Source organism: Pan troglodytes, chromosome 7, assembly GCF_028858775.2.
Source record: "Pan troglodytes isolate AG18354 chromosome 7, NHGRI_mPanTro3-v2.0_pri, whole genome shotgun sequence".
In the NCBI taxonomy this organism is placed as follows: Eukaryota; Metazoa; Chordata; class Mammalia; order Primates; family Hominidae; genus Pan; species Pan troglodytes.
Genome location: NC_072405.2, coordinates 31,077,541 through 31,097,432, shown reverse-complemented (window position 1 = coordinate 31,097,432; position 19,892 = coordinate 31,077,541). Strand labels below are relative to the sequence as shown.

General features: G+C 50.4%; 1 protein-coding gene and 1 long non-coding RNA gene across 3 annotated transcripts in view; one reads left to right on the top strand and one right to left on the bottom strand.

The window, feature by feature from the left end:
- Positions 1 to 19,892, top strand: part of PEBP4 (phosphatidylethanolamine binding protein 4) — a 228,327-nt gene that overhangs the window by 173,320 nt on the left and 35,115 nt on the right. The gene's annotated exons all lie outside the window — the stretch shown is intronic.
- Positions 9,836 to 12,301, bottom strand: LOC134810839 (uncharacterized). Its single transcript, XR_010159447.1, has 2 exons — positions 12,021 to 12,301; positions 9,836 to 11,065 (listed from the first exon to the last, which is right to left on the bottom strand). It is a non-coding gene; the product is annotated as an uncharacterized LOC134810839 (long non-coding RNA).

Sequence of the window (19,892 nt, the reverse complement as noted above, 5' to 3'; positions counted from 1 at the left end):
TAATCCCAGATACTCGGGAGGCTGAGGCGGGAGAATCACTTGAAACTGGGAGACGGAGGTTGCAGTGAGCCGAGCCCAGCCTGGGCAACAGAGCCAAACTCCATCTCAAAAAAGAAAAAACTATGCAGTTACAAGTACATACATCAAGTACATAGGTCTTAAGCATACAATTTAATGGTTATTTATCCAAGTAACCACCACCGAGATCAAGATAGCAAATATTTCCAACACCCCAAGAGTCTCCCACACACCTCCTCCCCATCCATATCCCCCCGCCAAGGTGAAATTATTTGGACTCTTATCACTGTCAATCAGGCGTATTCTTGAGCGTCGTGTAAATGCAATCATAGTATTCTATCGTAGGAATCACCTGTGTTGTTGCAGAAAGCAGTGGTTCCTGCTCACTCTTCTTTCCCACTCGAGAAATCACATAGGAATGACAGTGGACGTGACAACATTATAGGGATAACCCTGAATTCCCTCTGATTTACAAACAAAAAATTGGTGGGGGGGATTATTCAAAAACCACAGCACTTTATTTTTGGCAGCATTTGCTTGTGATACATCTCACAACTGCTGGTCCCACACCAGCGTGTCACAGCTTTGAGGCTGAGAACTGCTAGTCTAAGTGGTATGATTTGGGAAGTAAAGGAAGGTCATTTCCTGCCCCCAAAATATCTTTACCCCACTGCTTCCCACCGGAGCTTCGCTCTAGTCAATTTATTGTGCTGTATGAAGCAGCCCCAGGGTCATCTTTTAAAATGCAAGTACTCCTGAGAGGGGAGAATCTGTTAGATCCGGAACACCCCTTCGTATGGCTTAAAGAGGAACCGGAAGCAGGTCTCACCCAGGCACTTCTGCAGCACACTCTAGACCCCCACGGTGAAGTAAGGAGGATGGTATTGTCAGCCCCCACTTTGTCCATGAGGAAACTGAGGCATGGGGAGGTCCCATAACTCACCTAAGGCCACATGGCTGTTAGCTTGCAGAAGCAATCATTCAAACCCAGCTTAGTCGGCTTCCTCCAAGGCCTGTGCTGTGACCCACCTGGGTGGACAGGAAGTACTGAGCATTTGGAAGCAAGGAGTGCAGGGAGAAGCCATGCTGAGAAAAGTGACACCAGGGCATGCAGTAAAGTGTTAGAGAAAGAAAGAACCATCTTCATATTGGATTCCATTCCCCCCACCGCCGCCCCGGGTGCTGCTGTCCCTGATACGCCAGCATGCCCTCCACTGGCTCCCACAGCTCCATTTTTGGTTACCCCCACAGCAAGGTGCAGGGATGTGTCACAGGCACCAGGTCGCATCATCGCAGAGATGTGGTGCACAGGTGTTCCTGTCCCTGAAGGGCCAGCTTCCTGATACACCTCTTGGGCTGTGGAAGAATGCCCCTTCAGAAATTTCATACCACGCAGCTTATGTGCATTATTTCAGTCTGAGGAAAGGATCTCCTTTTGCAAATGAGAAAGCCAGTGCACAGAGGGTTATGTTATCGCCAAGGGGCTGCCAGCTCCGTGAGGTCAGCGGCCATCTATGAACTGGTCATCACCCAAAGCCAGCTTCTTCCACTTTGTTTGGCATTTCCCAGATGCTTGTGACCTGTCGGTGGGCTTTCACCATCCACAGTCCCACAGGCACGAATGGCCGGGTCTACCCGACCTGGAAGCACACATCCTCCACACCACATCCTCTCACCTGACGGCCTCACCATGACAAGACTGGCCAAGACTGTGGCGTGAGGGTGAGGAAGGGAGACACAGGCTTGGTAAGGAAGAGGAAGTGTTTAGGGAGTCCATCAAGTTAGGCCAAGGAGCTGGCTGCCAGTGTCTACTGGTGTGAGGCAAGAGCTCTTCCTCGAAAATAGCATCCTCACTGCCCAGATTCCACTGTGACATGTTTACTCGCTTGGTCTTAAACGCTGAGGGTCAATGCTTGCATGGCAATTCACCAAACTTTGTATCAGAGACCCACACTGTGTCAGGCACTGTGTCAGGCTGTATATTTAACAAATGAATAAAATGCTTTCATGTTGTCAGAGTGTAGAAAAGGAGACGTGCAAAGCCCATGAATGGTGGTGATCCACAGGTGGTGATCCATGAATGGTGGTGATCTCTCTCTGTGGAGAGAGCCCACCCGCAGCGTGGAGCGAATATCTGTTTAGGTGCTTAGAACCTATACACACACTCACATGCACGGACATACACAGTATGTTATCCTGGAGTAGATGAGGACTCTTGTGGACAGGGTTTTATCAGGAGAATGAGAAAGTTGAATTTGTTTTCTATTATGCTAGCTTTGGCAGCATCACTGATGGGAAGGATGAGAGAACAGAGGCAGGGGGTCCCTCCCAGGTGGTTACAGTCATCCAGGCATGGGCTCATGAGGGACAATGTTTGTCCCTAAGAGAAGGTGTTCCTAAGAAACTGAGGACCTGGGCTGGGTGCAGCAGCTCACGCCTATAATCCCAGCACTTTGGGAGGCCAAGGCACGCAGATCACTTGAGGTCAGGAGTTCGAGACCAGCCTGGCCAATATGGTGAAACCCCATCTCTACTAAAAATACAAAAATTAGCTGGGTGTGGTGGCACATACCTGTAGTCTCAGCTACTCATGAGGCTGAGGCAGGAGAATCGCTTGAACATGAGAAGGGGAGGTTGCAGTGAGCCGAGATTGCACCATTGCTCTCCTACCTGGACGTCGCATCAAGATGCTGTCTCAGAACAAAGGAAGGAAGGAAGGAAGGAAGGAAGGAAGGAAGGAAGGAAGGAAGGAAGGAAGGAAGGAAGGAAGGAGGAAAGAAACTGAGGACCCGGTGACGATGCGATGGGAAGAGGTATGAGAGAGGGAATGCTTGGCTCAGTATCTGGCAGAACTGCGATTTGCAGGACCCAGGGCAATTTGGAAATGTGGGGCCCTGCCTGGGACAGGGGAAGTCCATCCCCTCCTCTCTCTGACCCACTGGTCCTCATGGCCAGGGGCATCCCCAAAGATTGCAACCTCCATGCCCAGATGTGCTTGGAACCTGGACTGGGGGAGGGTGAGAGGCCTCTGTCAAATCATCCACTGAATGTTGCCATTTGGGGACAGGAGTGACCAATGTTTGTCCCACTCTAAGATGCCATGGGGTGTATGACCGATCCCCACTCTGCACCTGCACCCAGGCTCCCACAGAGAGCAGAAGGTGGCAGCAGCCTCAGAGTAGGACCACGGGTCAGCCAGTCGAGGCTCCAAATCCCCACCACAAACTCCCTAGTCCCATGATACTTCACTTACCAAACACACATTCCAAGATGAAATTACTAGGAACTTGGCTGCGAACACTATTATAATATATATATATATATTATAATATATATATATTATATATATATATATTATAATATATATATATATATATATATATATATTATAATATATATATATATTATATATATATATTATAATATATATATATATATATATATAAAGGCCTTCAAAGCACAGGGCATTGGGCAACTACACTGGTCACATGCCCACAAAGCCAGCCTTGGTCCCTGGGTTTTGGCTGGCATACGTGGTGCACAGTGAGACTGCCAGCTAACTTAGTGCACCCTGAAGCGTTCACAGGTCAGCAGCTCACACCTTCACATATCAAATAACACCTCCACAGAGAGTAACCTGGACTTGAAGAGAGACCCTGGAGGAGGTGGAGATCAGCATTGGGAGAGAAGAGTTTATCCTTCTCCATTTTTTCAGGATAGAGGGTGTGTGTGTGTATTAGATTCAAGTGTGCAGAGCTTTTTTAAAAAACAACATACTTGGGACCACTCTAACCCAATAGAATCCCAATCTCCTGAGTAATGGGTGCTATAGAGTATGTGTGAGTAATGGAAGCCCAAATTTGCTGCCATTTTTTCTTCATCCTTGGTAAATTTCTTTGGATGATTTTACATAAGGAACATGGGCCAGGAAAGGCTTGACATCATGTTAAGTGAGGAATATGTGAAGAAACTGATGAGCGTTTCCCCTGGGGAAGAGAAGCTCCGAAGACAAATTACACGCCCTTCTGGAGTATGGGCTCTTGAAAGCAGGGACCAGGTCTTCTTCATGGCTCTCTCCACACCTGGCACTATGCACCTGGCATCCAGAGACCACCTAGCAAAACTGTGCAATGAATGAATGAAATAGTTGAAAGCAGTCATGTAGGAGAAAAATTAATCTTCTTCCATGGGGCCCCAGACAGAACTACAACCATGGTAGTTCTTGGAGGTGAGATAGTTCTTTCATGGTAGTTGTTTGGGGGAGAAAGAGCTCGGTTGAGAAGGCAAACTTTCTAACAATAATGATAGCTAACCTTAATTAGCCTAGTAGGCTGGGCACCTCTTACATATATATTACCTAGTCTCATCCTCACAACACCCTGTGAGGCAGACACTCGCATTGTTCCCATTTTGTAGATATGGGGGAAACAGAGGCAAAGAAATGCTAAGTCTCTTAGCCAAGGTCAGAGATCCGGGAAGTGGCAGTGCAAGATTCGAAGATACACGCTCTAGGGCCAGCAATCACTGCTCGTAAACATGTACTGTAAACCATGAGAGCTACACAGTGATGATCTGACCGCTGTTGGGGGTTGGGGGCAGTGTCCAGAGCCAAGAATGAACAAGTCTTTGGTTGGGGATATTGTGGAGTGGGATTCAAGAAGAAACCCAAGGGGTTTAAGACTTCTTCTGGCAGGCAACAGTGGCTCACACCTGTAATCCCAGCACTTTGGGAGGCAGAGGTGGGCAGATCACCTGAGGTCAGGAGTTCGAGACCAGCCTGGCCAACATGGCAAAACCCTGTCTCCACTAAAAATACAAAAATTAGCTGGGTATGGTGGCGTGCACCTGTAATCCCAGCTACTCGGAAGGCTGAGGTCGGAGAATCGCTCGAACACGGGAGGCAGAGGTTGCAGTGAGCCAAGATCATGCTACTGCGCTCCAGCCTGGGAGAGAGAGCAAGACCCAATCTCAAAAAAAAAAAAAAAAAAAAAAAAGACTTCTTTCAGCCCTCAGAAAAGATGCTGCTGTCATTTTATTCCTTGGCCCTTGGTCGTTCTTGTGTAGGAAGAGTTGCTTGGAACTTCTCTGTCTGAAGTGGACACTGGTCTAGGAGTCAGGAACCTGGAGTCCAGTCCTGACCGCAGGCAGCTCTGTGATGTTAGGGGACATGCCTAGCCCCTTTCAGCTGGGAATCCTTGGCTGTAACACAACGAGCAAAGGAAATCTCTGATGCCTTCAACCCCAAGACTCCACAGTTCTTTGATTGGAGTGGGGAGGGAAAGAGAAAGTCACAGTAGGGGAGAACATGGCCCCACTTTGCCACTTACGGAGAAGTAATTCTACCTCTCGGAGACTTGCAGTCTCTTTTCTCTGCAACGGCATGGGAATTGGAGGCCTGACCGAGAAGAAACCAGATGGGTCAATATCATCCATCCCCAAGGAACTTGGCTTTTTCCTTTCTTCAGGATTGAGAATCTGAGAGCCTAGGACATCTCAAAATTGACCTTGCTTTTTCTCAACCATGGGCAAAAGCTAATGTCAGAAAGACCCAGAAAAACTGATGGAGCAGAATTCTGGCTACATCTGTGGATAGGCATTTTGAAGGAATGCTCTTTGGCACATGGTTTTCCACCCTGTGTTGCTTTTCTAGATATATATTTATATACATATAAATATCTCTTTCCCTGAGGGACAAGGAGTCTCAGCCAAGAGGGAATTCAGTGTGATCTGGTAGAATTTGTTGCAAAGGAAATTCACTGGGGTGGGAGGTAGAAATTGTGTATTCAGGACATCACCTGGTTAATAAAATTTGCACAGCTCCCCAGAACACATGCAATTTCTTTTCTTTAAATTAATGAAGGGTATATTGTTTCACCCATTTTTTTGCCAATTTAAATTGTGATTTTTTTTCTGGCACAATAAGCAAACTAACATAGGGGTTAAATAATTTGTTAAAAGGTCGGGGGTAGAAAGTAGTTGGGGTTTGGAAAAGGGGGCTTGTGGGGGAGCTAAAATCCGCCAGTAGCAACAATAAATGCAGAGTTATGCCTTAGGCATAATATATCAAAGAAAATATAATGCATCCAGCTTAAAACTAATGATTGCCATATAATTAGATGAGAAGCATTGTGCTATAAATGTGTATTCTTTAGCGTGCTGTGATTTTACTGTAAAAAAAAAAAGAGAGAAAGAGAGAGAGCGAGAAAGAAGGAGACAGAAAAACACAGAGCCCAGCAACATACTATAAAAAGAACCCTCTGTTGACTTCTCTACTGTTTAGTATTCCTTGGCTGTTCTCTCTTGGGAGTGTGTAATTAGTACTTTATGAAGAGTACATTTAAAGCAGTTTAATATTCACCTCATTCAATCTGAAACAATGTGATCCATGCTTAGACAAATCAGTGCTCCTTGCTGACATAATCTGTCAGAACATTACCTCTGAAAAGACCTTTCAAGAGGTTTGGATGTTAATTAGTTGTCTATCATGTATAAACAGAGCAGTGAGCAGAAGGGGCTCCGACAGGCCAGAGGGATATGTTGGGAAATGCATTTTGTATGAACACGGCTTGCAGGGGGGTCTTCTCTCTCTCTCCGCCTTCCCCGCCTCCCCCCAGCCTCCCCTCGCCATGTCAGCAGCCACACATGCTTTGGACCTCTTCCGGGCAAGATAAGGGCTTTCCGGTTGGCATCAAGGGGCGCCCCTGGCCCCCAGAGGGGACTGTGAATAAGGCTAGAGGGGTTCACACACACACACACACACACCCCACCCCACAGTTCCCCGGGGCAGGCCCACCTGCAAGATGTGACGGCTGTCTCCTTTCAGGTCTGAGAAGCATGACCTCACAGCCCACCTGTGCTTGCTGGGGAGGCTCCAGGCTTTGGGGCCTGGCAGGGTCCCACCTCCTGTGGGCCATGGGCAGAGGGGGCCAGGAGGAGATGGAGATCTGATGCCTGCCTCCCCGCTGGCCCTAGAGCTCGCTTCCTCTGGGAAGTCAGGCTACTATGACAGAGTCACAAGGTGCAAGAGAGGACTAAGGCACAGGACAACTGGTGTGCACGAAACCTCCTTGAACACCCTAGACCCAAAGAATGCCAGCAAGGCTCAGAGACATGTTCAAGGTCACCTGGTCCAGACCTCACCTTCAGGGGAACCTTTGCCAGAGTTCATCCTACGAGGACTGAGGTCTAGGCTCTTCCTATGTGAGTTAGTTGTCTGGGGGTTTGCACAAGCCTTCTCGTATTGTGGACTTAGAATGCCCATGTCTGAAGCACTTGCTAGCATATTGAAGACGCTTACTAAGTAGTAGCCTGGGGATTCCAAAATGGCATGGTACAGGCCCTGTAGGAACCACTTTCCTTCCCAGGCCTCTGGAGCTTCTCCCTGCACCCACCACACACACACGTTGTCCACTCAACTGCCCCCCTGCCATCCTCCTTTCCCTGGCCTCAGCCACCCCACCTTCCATCAGCAGCCTCAACCCCCATGGCCTCTTCATTCACTGTTCATCCCATAAGCATCCACCAAGCACCTACTGTATGCATTGTACTATGTGCTGTGTTCTAAGGCAGCAAAGATAAATAAGTCATGGTCTCTGCTTGTGAGGCATTTACCAGACCCATAAACATTTAATTACAGTCTGGGGCAATTTTAAGTCATGTAAGGGAGGCAATATAATTTAGTGGTTAGGAGGGAGGGCACTGGAGTCAAACTGCCTGTGTTCACCTCCCAGTCTCACCACTCAACAGCTAGGTGACCTTGGGCAGGTGATTTAACTGCTCTAAGCCTCAGGTTCCCTGTCTATAAAATGGGGGTAAGAATATCCACCCCATAGGTTTGTAAGTATTCAATGAGATAATGCAGTGAGGTGCCTGGCACAAAGCTTAGGGTGTAATAAGTGCCCAACCGATGTTTGTCCCTGAAAATAATGCAACAATAAGAGCACAATCAAAATGCCTGAAGGTAGAAGAGGGAAGTACTAACTGTGCCTAGGTAGTCTTGGAAGGCTTCCCAGAGGAGGTGACATCTGAGCCGTGTTTTAAAGGACCAAATAGAAGTTTACCAGGAGAGAAGTGACAGAAGTGCTGTCTAGATAGAGGAAGGGCACACACAGATGCAAGCATGTGTAGAAATGAGCAAACCACTGAGACACTGCCTTGAGCTCCGTGTCACACTGCTGTGTTGCAGCCTGGGAGGCTGTTCCCAGTTAGCCCTTCGGAACCAGCCATGAGACAGCACAGGTACGCGGAAGGGAGCAGTCTCCATGGCTGGGTGGTGATGGGGTCTTCTCGAGGAACTACATAACTTCTCTCTGCATTTCTCAAAAAGAAAGGAATCAAGATTGCAACCCCCTCGGCCTGGGTATCCTACTACAACTTGAACCCATGGCAGAGCCAGGCTCCCGGGGAGGTGGTGGGGCACAGAGGAGGCAGGACCACTGATTCCAGCCAGTTCTCACCCCAGCTGCAGCCCCGCAGCCCTGAGACGGAGCGGGCACCTCTACCCCTCATGGTGGCAGAGGCTTGTTGAGAGGATGGGTGCCAAGGTGCACAAAGATCCGGCCCAGTGCCCGATACGCAGAAGGCACTTGGGACATGGTTGCTTTCATTATTATGGGGAGAGCTTACTCCAGTCCACCCTTTGTTGAGGAAAAAAAAAAAGGCTGTCCTTCTCTAATGTTTCACTTGACAAGAAGCCAGGACTCAAGAGGACTGGGTATTCCCCGGGTATCCTCTCTTGGCAAAGCCCTGGGCCTCCCTCGGCCTCCGTCTATGCAGGGTCTCTTCTAGCCTCAAAGACTCCCAGCCCCCACCCCTGACAGCAACAAAGTCAGTGTTGGGGCCCAGGTCTGCAGCGCCTCACGTCTACCCCCACCTTTCCCTGAGCCCACCAGACTGCTGTGGCCACTCTAGCCACCTGGGATCACTCCCCCAAGGCCAGCAGAGCCCATCACAGCTGCCCAAAACAGGTAAACAGCTGTTTCCCATGGCCCTCCTCCCACCCTTGCCCCCTCCCTTCAGACAGTCCTCCCCTCCCCTGGCTTCCACTTCTCCATGCTCTGCCAGTGTGCACTGACCAGCTCCTGACATAAGCCCCGGACTTCACTCCTCTTTCCATCATGAAACCCCAGCCTGGGGGCCTCTCACTTCCAAGGCAAGCATTGGCTCCCTAATAAAATATCCCAAGCCCTAGGAAAGTGCTGTCCACCCCACCATACCGCGGACAGGGTGGGCCACCCCTGGACCCTGCATTCTCATGCTTGTTGGACAGAAGCAATGACATCAGCTCCCATCTGCTGAGAGCCTGCTATGGGGTACGTGTTATTCTCATGATAGCCCCTGAAGTAGGCATCATTAGAATCATAGGGCAGACCATTAAACTAACTCCGGGGCAGGCCAAGTGAGTGGCCTAACAGCACACAGCCAGGCAAGTGCAAAACTGGGCTGCGGGCTTTTCTGTCCATTTCCAAACTCCCACCCACCCACTTTCCACCAGGTAAACCGGCTCCCTGCAAACGACAGCCCACAGGCCAAATCAACCTATTTTTGTAGGGCCTGTGAGCTGAGAATGGTTTTTGCATTTTCAAAGGGTTATAAGAAAAGAAACAAACAAAGAACATGTGACCAAAACCATATGTGGCCCACCAGGCCTCAAATATTTACTACCTGGGCCTTTCCAGAAAGTTTGCCGAACCACGGGGCCACCCAGGAACATTCAGTACCAGGCACTGGGTACCACAGACACGAAGTGAAAGGGTCACCGGAGGGAAGATGGACAGATGCTCAGGCCATCCTTCTATGTGACCCACCAGCTTCAAAATCATTTTCAAAATAGTGTTTAGTAGAGATGAAATCAGGCTACAGAGAACACCAGGAGTTTCTTTGCAGGCTTCACAGCTTATGATGAAATATTTCACACACAATGTCTCTTTCACGGAGTTAGAGTCCCCATTTTTTGAATGAAAAATGGAAAAGCTGAGAGCTAAAATGACTAACTTAGGGGCCCCTGGTGAATATCCTCCCCAGGTCCCATGACCTCAAGGCCAGTGTTCTTTCCATCGCACCCGCGGCTGCTCTGGCCCCCAGGGCATCCAGCCAGGGAAGCTGGGCACAGAGAGACCAAGAGCAGCCCAGGCAGGGCTGCAGGCGGCCGGGTAGGAGGTGGAGCCACTGCGGTGACCACTCCTCCCAGGCCACCCTGCTCTTCTCATACGGATTGAATTTATATGCATCTCGGATTTCTGTTTTCAGCACAGGCCCAACTCTCTTGGAGCTGTTTCAGCCACTGAGTCCCAGTACCCCAAGAGGAGTACCCCAATTGCTGCATCTTAGGGGTGATTCTAGCTCACATCCAGGAGGCTAAATAACTGTCCCCGAGGGCAGGGAAGCCTGATTTCCAGTTGCAGCTCTCCCGCTAGCTGGCTGGATGACCCAGGGTGGGCCAGCATCCCTCTCTGGGCCTCCCTTTCCTCCCTAGGAAGCAGAGTTAACGATCCCCACCCCGTCCTTCACCCCTATGGGACTCTGGGAGAGGGAATGAGGTCATGTCTGTGAGCTGCCTGGCGGAAGGAAGCGGCAGGGGGAGTACGAGGTAGTATTATCTTCTGGGTCGAGCTGGGCAGTTGCCATGAAGTTGCTGAAATGTGTAAGCATTCCAACGACCTCGGGAACCTGTCGTGGGAATGTCATGGGAAGGCAGTGTGTCAGAACCGGCTTGGGCCTCCGAGTCACCGTGGTGTGAGTACAAACCCCAGCTCAGCTACTTCTCAGCTTTGGCAAACCACCCAATGGCTTTCAGCCTCAGTTTTCTCACCTATAAAAAGAGAATAATCCCAACCACAGTTTGGTTGTTTGGTTAAGGATTTTAAAAGATGACCCCTGGCATATGGTGAGCACTCATGATGACGACTGCTGTGGACCTGTTGTCTTGTCAGGACACCTCTTTGTGTTTCTCCATGAACTGTCTCCAGATAAATGCAAACGTCCTCCACCTGTGCCCTTTCAGGGAGAGCCTTCTGCAGTGGGGATAGCTGGGCGTTCTGAGAGCTTCCTTTTGAAAAAGAAAAATTAGAACTGAGGCAATGAACACAGGCCTTTTCCCCAGCATCATCCAGGGAACCTGTGACCCACAGGGCCAGGGGTCCTAGGTCCAGAGACTGAGGGAGGTCAGGTACTCCCTGGGTCCCTTTCCCCTGGTAAATGGTGGAGTTTCGCCACCACGATTTCCGAACTCAACAGTCCCAGCCTTGGCAAGCCGAAATTCCCAGCCTGCCAGCAACCACTTTCTTCTCCCTTACCCAGGAGCAAAAGAAGGGCCTCAATGAGCCCCCAGGCAAGTGGGTTTTTGTACAGACAGAAATGGACAATCTGCTCCTGGCATCTTTTTAAGGCAGGAAGGGATGCAAAGATTGGGGGCTGGACGCATCTAGAAAAGGCTTGCTTCCCCAAGCATCCCCAGTCCACGTGGGGAGGAGCATGGGACAGTGGTGGAGGTTGGTGGGGCTGGGGCCAGGGCCAGGGAGGAAGCGGAGAGATGCATCCAGCAGAGGGTGTGAGAATCAGCCACAACTGGCCGAGACTGTCGGAATTAGTCACCAGTGTTGATGAGGAGTTCAGTCGGTTACATAACAGCCTCCCTCGCTCACCGTTAGCTCTCCTGAGCTGGGGCTGTCCGGGGTTAAGGGTCTCTGGCAGGGAGGGTCACATCCTGGGAGCCCAGGGGCAAAGGTTCTCGCACAAGCCCGCCCTCCCCAGTCCTGCTCCAGCCCTGCGAGGCCAGAAGGAGGCGCCAGCTGTTCAGCTCCCGCCTGAGTCTTGCCACCTTGTCTCCAGACCATCCCACGCTAGCCTCGCAAGGCTGTCGCTCTGGCCTGAGCACAGAAGATGCTCAGACAAGGAGTTAAATATGGGTCTCAGCTCAGGGCAGCTCAGTAGCCAACTTCCCCGCTGAATCTATTATGATACATCATTATAATGATTATTATCAATAAGTATTTAGCAAGCACCTTTAGTTGTGTCCCCGTTGGAGGCATTGCAGGAGCTTCAAAGATGAATAAGATGCAGATGTACGGCAGCAGCAGGAGCTTGGGATTGCAATGCTTTTCCTCCAGAGGGGAGAGCGTGTTCAGAGAGAGGGACTCTAAGCAAGTGGCTCCGTTTTCTGAGTGAGGTCAGATTGAAATCCTGTGCAAAGGTTGGCACAGCCAGCCTCAACCCCAGATGCCCAGGATAGGGCGGGATTCTTGAGGCCAGTTTGCTTGCTGATGTACTTACCCACTGCACATGGCTGAAAAAAAAGAACAATAAATGTCTAACATTATCAGTAATGGATGGTGATGATGATGACAAAAATGATGTTAGAAAAGAGTATACAATTTTGCCCCAGCACGGTGGCTCACGCCTGTAATCCCACCACTTTGGGAGGCCAAGGTGGATGGATTACTTGAGGTCAGGAGCTCGAGACCAGACTGGCCAACATGGTGGAACCCCATCTCTACTAAAAATACAAAAATTAGCTGAGTGTGGTGGCGGGCACCTGTAATCCCAGCTACTCAGGAGGCTGAGGCAGGAGAATCGCTTGAACCCGGAAAGCAGAGGTTGCAATGAGCCGAGATCACACCACCGCATGGCAGCCTGGGTGACAGAGCATGACTCCGTCTCAAAAAAAAAAAAAAGAGGGAGAGAAATGAGTATACGATTTTGGCCCAAAGCCCTGGGAACTTCAGCTCTTCCTTCCTGCCTATTGGCATTTCTGTTACACTCCGCTAGATAATAGAAAGCCAGGAGTAGAAGCTTGAGAAACATTTAAGAATCACTCAAGCAGATCTTTGGACTCCAGGCAAGACTCAACTAAATCATCCAAGAAGAGTCACCGTTATAGCAGCAGGTGAACTCAGGAGTGGTTTCGAAACCCGGGAGTGGAATAATGGCCTCTTGGGCCCTTCCCCCCTTTCCCACACCTAAGTTAAGGGAAAGCCCCAGCCCAGGCTCTCAGGAGACAGTAATAACCACCAAAGGCCATATTCCCTCCTCATTAGCCTACCAGATTCACAGTAGTTAAGAGCCGGAAGGAGTCTCAGTCCAGCCCTCCCATTCTATAGATGAGAACACTGAGGCCCAAAGAGGAGAACTGACTCACCCAGGGCCACACAGCAGAGATGGGTCTCAAACTCCCACATCCTTTCATTGCACTGTGAAAACCAGAGAGAGGTGAGGGAGGGGAGAGATGTGGGGAAATTATCCACCTCCTGAGCCTGCAGAGGTCTGTGTGATCCATACTCCCTGCCTAGCTGGCTCAATATCAGGCAGATGACAGCTTCATGTGGAGGGAGACCAACCGCCCCAAGGAGGCCACACAAATGGCCATGAAGCCAAGTCAGGGTGTGCAGTTTCTAGAATGAGCCTTTCCTCTCTGCGTTGCTCCCTGAAAAGAGCAAAAGGCTCACTCACTCCCAGGCCTGCTGGCAAATTTCTGATGAGAAATCTACTCCAGCTTCTAACTCCCAAAGATCTCCCGGGCATCTACTTGGGATAAGCTTTCCTAGCAATTTTTAAAGCCAATTAGAGAAAAATTAAGGAATTAAATAGAAAAATTTGTGTTGGTTAAGGTCATAAAATCATTCATTCACTCAACACACGTCTACAGAGTGAGGATTCAGTCACAGAGACAAGGTCTCTGATCTTAATACACCTGCAGTCCAGTAAGTAAGGTAGAAAAATGAGCAGTTATCCCAGGGACTTTCACAACTACGATGTAAGATACTGGAAGCACCAGGAGGGAGCACCCTGTGGGTGGGGCGGCCGGGGGTCTAGGGCAGCTTCCCAGAGGAACAGACATCAGACCCTGGGGCTTGGAGAGCCACTGAAAGCCCAGAGCCCATCCTGAGAAAGATAAAATTTGATCTGTTTGCTTCCATTTTCCACTTTCTCTTCAACCCTCCTCTCCCTCCATCTGAACATACCCCATCAGCAACCCTCGTTCCTGCTCTATAGTCAGACTTTCCCATCTTCTTCCCCATTTGGGACCCTCAGCCCACACCCTCAGCCCACACCCTATCAAACATGTAGAATCAGCAGAGGTTGCGGGGAGGGGCCCCACTCACACCCAGACAGATGTGCTCTGTTCCCCGCACAGCTGTCCAGGCGGTAGCCCATCTGCGCTCACTTCCTGCCTCCCAGCTCCAGCCCCTCACTCCTCCCACACAAGGGCGGGGAAGTCTGGTCCTGAGATTCATCCCAAAGCCAATGCTGAGGCGGCCACCAGCCCGGCAAAGCCCCAGACCCTGGCTCCCACCCTCCCCTCTCCTCCACAAGGAGTGGTGGCCCAGGAAGGGCTTCAACAAGGTGGAGACTTTGCCTAAGCCACTCTGGAGGACTCTGCCTTGAAGTTCAACTTCAGTCTCTTGGCAGTTGTGGGAGCTGCCTAGCTCTGAAGTTCTCCCAGCATCATGTGTCCACATGAAACACACCAATATCACTGATCTGATTTCATTATTTTGTCAAGATTAAAAGAAGGCTGCTTCACTCGAGCCAGATATATCCAAGGGAAGAAAATTATATTTTCAAGAGAGTTTGAGGCACAAATCTGTCCCACCTTGATTGTTGTCTCCTTGTCAAAGTTCATGCGGCCCCCAGTTTCGATGCTGGAAGGTGGGTTCTGCATTACTGAGAGATAGTTTCTGGAAACCTGCTTGTCTCTGGGATGCTCACAGCTCCCTCCTGACTCCTGAGCAGGGAGCATCTATTCTCTAAGAATATAGGGATGGTGCAGGCAGCTGTGTGGTTCCCATGGAATGAACACTCCTTAAAGGCAGGAATTATTAATAGTGAGACTATTAATTTTTGTATCCTCTGTAGTACCCAGCCCTGTCTCTGCACCTGGTAGGCACTCGATAAATGTGCGCTGAACTAAGCTACCAGGATACTTCCCTGACCACACACCTGGGCCAAACAGGCAAGTGAGGAATCTGATTAACCCGCTCCATTTGCCCTTAGGAAACTCAACTTGGGCAATGGGGAAAAGAGGAGACATAGCAGGAATACATCTCCAGCCTGGAGAAGGGATGGGGTGGTGAAGGAAGGAGAAATTGGACTGTAAAATTAACGGGCATCCCCAGCTAAGCCCACAGCCTTTTCTTGACTATCATGTCCTAATGCATGGGGAGTTAGGCAGAAAGATGACGACCTCTTCCCTTTTCCTAGAAACAGAAATGCCCTAGGAGTTTATGCAAATTCTGGAATCCTGCCTCTCCAGAATAATGGCATTGCCTTGGTGGGAACCGCTGCTGCAGGCAGAAATGAGCCCCCAGAACAAGGGCTGGGGCCAATAACAGGAGCAGAGAGCTAGCCCAGACTTTCTGGTTGCAAGAGGCGATTCCCTTCCATGATGACTGATTGTAAATGAGGAGCATTTCTAGTTCACCCCACTCTCCCCATGGCATACACAGACACACACAGTCTTGGTATATGACTTTGGGTGAGAGGCAGTGCGGGTCCTTCTCCCAGGCTGGAAACCCGTTAACCAAGGGTGTGGATTTGGGCCTTTTGGATTGCTCCCTTAAAGTGAGCTTCCACAGGGTCTATGGCCAGGCAACCGTAGACTTAGTTTGCTTTATTTGGTAAAGTATCTAAGAAAGAGAAGTTCTTTCACAAAGGCATTCATGTCACCTTTTTTTCCATTTTACAAATCTGGCCACTATGGTTGTGACAGAGACCCTGAGATTCAGGTCCCAGCCTGAAAACCCCCATCTCCTGATAAGCCTGAGCCTAATGTAACAGACAGGGAGGATGGGACCAGACAGGGTGGCTCACGCCTGTGATCCCAGCACTTTGGGAGGCCAAGGTGGGAGGACTGCTTGAGGCCAGGAGTTCGAGACCAACCTGGGAAACAGCAAGACTCCAACTCTATAAAATATAAAACTTTTTTAAAAAATTAGCCAGGCATGGTGGTGTGTGCCTGTAGTCCTAGCTACTCGGGAGGCTGAGGTGGGAGGATTGCCTGAGCTCAGCAGGCCAAGGCTGCAGTGCGCTATGATCAAACCACTGCATTCCAGCCTCAGTGCCAAAATGAGACCCTGCCTCAAAAAAGAAACAAAAAGAAAGAGAGGATGGTTGAGTGGGTGGCTGGTGATGAGAAGAGTGGGTGACTGACAATGGGAAGGCAGGCTGATCTGCCAGCAACAGGCAGAGGCCAAGGGCCCCATCCACATCTGGGGCCTCTGAGGCAGGCTGCCTGGCAGAGGAGACTGCTTTGTTTTAGGAACAGTGATTTATGCTTCTTGTGGTTTCAATCAAGAGCAACCCAAAATGTTCTGTAAATACAAATATATAGACGCACAACACACACACACACACACACACAGAGACACACACACACACAGACACACTCCTCCTTATCCAAGTCAAAGCCTCCTGTTTCAGCAGCCCAGCAATGATTTGGGGCCTCTCTATCTACCGCCGATTTAGGAGAAAGGGAAAATCCACATTGATACATTCACCTAGATTCCTCCCTTAGTTCATCAAGATAGGGAAGACCTAGGGTCTCACACGTGTTCCTGGACATCAGACCCAAGTTTCCCAAGGCAACCAGGATTTGCAGGGAAGAAGCAGAGGTTTGTTCCGACCACCCCCAAGAGTGGCAGGTTGTCTTGGGAGCCCTAGAGCTCACAGGTCTCTCCCAGGCATGGCAGCATCTCTAGGTGTCTGACTTGAGGGCCTCTTCCTCTGCTCTCCTACTTGTGGGATCTTAGTTCCGAGTGGTCACCCTTGCCAGCCCCAACCCTATCCAGAAGCACGGGGCTTGACCTTGGAGCTCCTGCAGCACGGATTCCCTGGGACAGATTTCACAACCCAGCACTGAGTCTTACCACAAGTTTCAGACAAAGAAGGTGTGTTGGAGCCGAGAGCGTGCTTCTGCCCGCTGCGTGGGCGTCAAGTTCAATGCCTTCTTGTCAACACTTGAATGTGTTGAACATCACTCACAAGGGCATTCTTTAAGAAACCTATTAAGTTAATTACCCAGGCATTTTTTTCTCTCTCTCTCCCCCTATCCATGCATCTCATATAAAAAGAAATTTGGCTTTCTTCCTCTCTGAGATACTTTTGATGTAACTCTTCTCCCCTCGGCACAATAACATCTTGTTTATTTCTCTAACAGTCAGTCAGGGTGGCTGCACTGTACAGACTGACCCCTTTGCTCAGGTCTTAGTTCCGAGGGGGAGCTGAGAGAGAGTGAAGCTTGACCCTAGGGATGGGGAAGTGGCCCATCTGACCCCCTCCTTTCTAACTGCCCAGCCAGAATGCAATCACAAGGATGAGAATAGTCAAGGAAAAAAAACAAACTCCCACGGGATATTCCCTTCCTTCCCATAGAAGGTGAAACAGGAGTTACCCCAACGGGCAGATCAACAAGTACCTAAAAAGCACCAGCCATGTGCCCAGAACCAGCCACCTTGATTTTGGAAGAGGAAAAAATTCTGCCCAGATAAATTTTTTCCAATTCCAGCCCCATGCACATCCAAGCCCCTAGGAAAATGAAAGCATTAATGTATCATAAAGAATCACAAACTGGCTGGGCGCGGTGGCTCACGCCTGTAATCCCAGCACTTTGGGAGGCCACAGCAGGTGGATCACAAGGTCAGGGGTTTGAGACCAGCCTGACCAAAGTCGTGAAACCCCGTCTCTACTAAAAATACAAAAATTAGCTGGGCGTGGTGGCAGGCGCCTGTAATCCCAGCTACTCAGGAGGCTGAGGCAGGAGAATTGCTTGAACCCGCGAGGTGGAGGTTGCAGTGAGCCAAGATCACACCACTGCACTCCAGCCTGGGCAATGGAGCGAGACTCAGTCTCAAAAAAGAAAGAAAGACTGGGTGCGGTGGCTCACGCCTGTAATCCCAGCACTTTGGGAGGCCGAGGCAGGCGGATCACATGAGGTCGGGAGTTCAAGACCAACCTGACCAACACGGAGAAACCCCGTCTTTACTAAAAATACAAAATTAGCCCAGCATGGTGGCACATGCCTGTAATCCCAGCTACCTAGGAGGCTGAGGCAGGAGAATCGCTTGAACCTAGGAGGCAGAGGTTCCAGTGAGACAACATCGTGCCATTGCATTCCAGGCTGGGCAACAAGAGCGAAACTCCATCTCAAAAAAAAAAAAGAATGACAAACTGAGAATCAGGAGAGGTGGGTTGTAGATCCACACTGCTGCCCATGACTGGTCCTATGGATGCCGTGGCCCTGAATTTGCTCCTCTGTAAAAGGCAGGGGGTGGACCTGGCTAAAGGGTGGCTGACCTCCCTTGCAGCTCATTGGTGCCTGCATAGCTGGCCACAGCTACCCACCTGGATGGGGAATCTGCTCACAGGAAGGGAAGGAAAGGAAATGCTCTGTTCAGACAGTGAGCAAACGAGGGCCATCTCAGAGAGCTGATCCACAGGCTGTGTTTGGTGGCCGTGCCCTTGCTGGTGACACCCCTGACCAGGGAGGGAGGAGATGCAGGGCCTGGGGAGGGCATGGCTCTCCAGCTCTAGCTGGGTAGGTGGAGGCCGTGAGCCCGGGAAGACAGTTGTACTCCTAGGCTGACATTACATCAATGGGATGTCTTGCCTACGGAGCTAAAACAAGAAGAGCTGCAGAGAGGTCTACAGAGACACGTGGAGGAAGCACCAAGTAACCAGGCCTCAGCCTCCCAATCATTGTATTATGGGAAGTCAGGGCTGCCAGCTATGATAAAGAAGGAACACACCCCACAGCTTCTTTGCCAAGACCATACATAAGCAAAAAGCAATTTTCAGAACTTTCCAGCCATCCCCACTCTCCTTCCTACTTCCAGGAAAACAAGAGCCCTGAAGCAGATGCAGAAACTCCACTGGTGCTATGGGACACCCCTCCTGTTCGCACATCCCACACCCACCTCAGTCCCCTGACCCCAGATTGTCATCTCCCCAGTCCCAGCAGTGGAACCCCCCAAATTCTCCACAGACCCATCTGGGTACACAGAGCAAAAAGCATTGATGTGGTGAGGCCTCTCTGCAGAATCCCAGAGTTCAGAGGTACCCAAGGGGTCCTCTGGGCCAACACCCTTCCCCCAGGCAAGTCCCCACCTAAATCATCCAGGACTCGTGGAGGCCTCTCCTGTTCTCCTGGGGTGTGTAGTGGTGGCCGAGAAAAGGCCTACCCTGCATGTGGGAGCCTCGTAGCTTCTGGGGGGCTCTCTTCTATTTTTCTGGGATGCTCTTGCTTATAGGGAACCCCAAGACTACCAAAAGCTGTTCCACCCACCTCCCCACCCTCCCTCTGACTCAGGGCTGCTGACAGCCGGGTGAACTCTGAGTCACACCCCCTCCTTGTTCTCCCCCCAGACCACCCTCATCATGTGCAACCTAGTACAGAAGAATGCTGGGGAGGGGAGAAGAGCAAGTGGAGCCTAAGGACTTGACCCTGAGCAGCTGAAGGTTGGGAAATTAGGATCACAAGTCCTCAGTGCCCTCTCCCCTCAGGCATCTAGCATGCAGTTTCGCTCTGATGCAACTCTCTGCCAGGCGGGTTCTGTGACCCAGCATCCCGGAGGCTTGGGTACCTTCTGGGGCAGGAAGAGAAAGTATCTTCTTCTCTCCACACTGTAGCCACATTCCATCAATACGGACTGATGGGCTTCTGTCCCCTCACCCTGGAGGGCTCCTCTCAATGGTCCATCCAACCTCAGCCATAGGCTTGGAGCCATCATCATACCCTAGCAGCCTGAGCGCAGCCCCCTCTTGGAGAAGGGCTCCCCTTTTCTCTCCAGATCTGGGGAGATCTGTAAGCAGAGCTTGGCACAGGCTCATTGGTCTCCCTTCCTCACACCTCCCTGCCCGGGTGTGTGCCTGCATGTGTGTGC